The sequence below is a fragment of the Ursus americanus genome, chromosome 13 (assembly GCF_024610735.1).
Source record: "Ursus americanus isolate L20-20 chromosome 13, mUrsAme1.1.p, whole genome shotgun sequence".
NCBI lineage: Eukaryota > Metazoa > Chordata > Mammalia > Carnivora > Ursidae > Ursus > Ursus americanus.
The window spans coordinates 20,298,692-20,301,881 of NC_142139.1; positions in this window are offsets into that span (position 1 = coordinate 20,298,692).

Genomic DNA, 3,190 nt, shown 5'->3' on the forward strand with positions numbered 1-3,190 from the left:
CAGGGTGGGTGAAATGCAATGAAGAGGACTTTGCTAGAGTAGCTCTTCCAATTTGTGATCTACAGGCTGATCTCCTGATAGGCATTCCATTAAAAAAAAAAAATTCCTGGGAAAAAATTATCTTCCTTATCATAAATGTCCTTTTCTCCCTTCCTGATGCTCTTCGAATATAATTCCTCTCTCACAGTCTGAGCCTGCATCTCAGTCTTGCTCTCCGTGGCTGGTAAAATAATTCCAGCTCAGTTTTTAACCTGATAGTCAAGAGCAGTTTAAGTTGGGGAAATACTGAATTAAGCAAACTTAAACTGTATTTGTACTTCCAAAATTTCTCTAACTTGGAGTGAAAGGGATGGAGTAGAGGTGAATATATTACAGTGTTTCCTAAATTCATTTTTCCATAGAACTCTTTTTTTTTAAGATTTTATTTATTTATTTGACAGAGAGAGAGACAGCAAGAGAGGGAACACGAGCAGGGGGAGTGGGAGAGGGAGAAGCAGGCCTCCCACCGAGCAGGGAGCCCGATGTGGGGCCTTATGCAGGGCTCGATCCCAGAACACTGGGATCATGATCTGAGCCGAAGGCAGATGCTTAACAACTGAGCCACCCAGGTGCCCCTAGAACTTTTTTTCTAGGCACTTTTATCTCCTCATGAAAGATACGTACTTATAAGGAAAAATGGGTTCTCTGCTAAAGTACAATATTTTGGTCTCAGGACCCCTTTGCACTGTCAAAAATTTTCAAGGACCCCAAAGAGCTTCTGTTTACTGATATTTGTCACATTGAAAATTATAACTTAGAAAATTTAAAATTTGATTAATTCATTCAAAAATACAATAATAAACTCGTTACATGTTAACATAAATAACATTTTTTATTTTAGAAAACTATATTTTCCAAAACAAAAATATTTTGTGAGGGAATTGGCATTTAGATTTTTGCAAATCTCTTTAATATCCAGATTAATAGGAGACAACAAGACTCTCATATCTGCTTCTGCACTCCATCTGCTGTGATAAGTCATGTAGTCTCTGGAAAACTCCCCTGTACACTCATGAAACAATAAGAGAGAAAAAGGCCAGTGTCATTTTAGTGTCATTACAAAAATAGTTTAGACTTCGAGGACTCCCTGAAAGGGTTTGAAAGATCCCCAGAGGATCCCATACTTTGAAAACTGCTGACCTAAGGTATGAATGGCCTGTGGAAAGAGGAACAGGAGGAAGGAAAGAATAAAACGTTTATGAGTGTCTACCACATGCCAAGAAACCTGCTAGGAATTTTCATGAACGTTAATTCCCTTCACCTAGAAACCATTTAAGGAGGTAGTCATTATTTCCTTTGTCTATGCAGGTGAAGAAACAGACGCAGAAGGATCGTGTAATTAATTTACCAAGGCCAAACAGCTCTTAAGAGGTAGCATTAGTTTGAGGCTGATTTATGGACACCAACCTATCTTAAAGAAGCAGTTTTCAATGTTGTGTCACTGTACTAATTTTCTATTGCTGTATAACAAATTACCACAAATTTAGCAGCTTAAAATAACATTCATTTATTCTCATAGTTAAGTAAGTCAGAAGTCCTAGAGGTGCCTAAATGGGTTCTCTGTTCTGGGTCTCACCTTCAAGCTATTAGCCTGGCTGAGTTCTCCTCTAGAGGTTCTGAGGAATAATGTGCTTCCAAGCTCATGGAGGCCCTTGGCCAAATTCAATTCCTCACAGGTGTAGGGCCAAGATTCCCATTTTCTCGCTGGCTGCTGGCCAGGGGTCACTCTCAGCTCCTAGAAGTTATTCTCAGGTCCTAGACACTTGTCTCCATCTTCAAGTCAGCAATGGGAAATCTCCTTTGCATGTTTAAAAACTTTGGCATCTATGGGGCACCTACGTGGCTCAGTCGATTAAGCATCTGACTCTTGATTTCAGCTCAGGTCATAATTTCAGGGTTGTGAGATCGAACCCCAAGTCAGGCTCCTCACTGAGTGTGGAGTCTGCTTAAGATTCTCTCTCTCCCTCTCCCTCTGCCCCTCCCCCCCAAAAAAGAACTTTGGCATCTACTTGCTTCTTTTTCCATTTCTCAACTTTCCCAGCACCAAACGATATGTGCTAACCTCAGTGTGCTCTCTGTTCCAAGATGAATGGGGTTAGTAGCCCATTCCTGTCCAAGGGGCGGACTCAGTGTATGTCACAGAGCCCAGCAGATGAGACCTCTCTGTTTCACAGCTATTGAGCTGTCATCTCCCTGCACCTTCTGGATTCAAATAGTCAGCCAGGCTTGACTTCTTCCCCCAGACCCTGTGGTTCCATAGTCCCAGCTTTAAATGAGGAGAGAGATTAACTTCTACAGATCACACTGGCAACCCTCTTTCATCTGCTATCAAAATGTCTTTTCTCCTTTCTCCTTTCCTCGTCATAAAGATAAATTCAGACCTTCTTATATCACTCTCTCAGATAGTACTAAATTTAGAGATCATCTCTATAGAACATTGCTACAAAACAGCTTCATTAAGTGCGTAATACATGATTTTAGGATTAAAGGCTTTGGAATTCCACAAATTCTAGTCAAAACATTATTAAATATTAAACAGAATTCTATTAATTTTGTTTAGAGAAATTCATAAGAATATTACAAAACCCCCTTAAAGTAGCTGGAAATCATCTCCCTTTCTTCCTTTCCTGCTGGGTTGTTGTAAAATTAATGCCATCCCAAAAGCATGGCATGCTTTATAAGCAAACTTTTTTCTTTTGATTTATTTTTATTCATGTACATTTTCACTTCTAAATTTTAAAAAGAAAACATTCAGAGAATAATGTCACTAACCATTTTCCACATGTAATCACTGTGGTTCAAGTGGAATACTACTTTAATAGCCACTGGGAGTGGAATTAGCTCAAGGATTTATGAATTGGACTACAGCAATGACAGAGTATGTAAAGGACAGGGACAAGGAAAAAGAAAAACGATGAAGGAGAAAGAGGAAAGGAGAGGGAAGAGGAGGCAGGAAGAGCCATGAAGAAGAGGTACAAACAGAGCATTCACATGCCATAAGAAAGAGTGAAGATACCAGAATCAACTGATATCAATCAGTTAACTGGCACTAACATTTGTTGGACTAGGCGCTGTTAGGATCTTCTGTTTGTGTGTCCGGGGATCCACACAGATAAACACAGTCGTAAACCTACCAGTCAGAGCTTCAAGA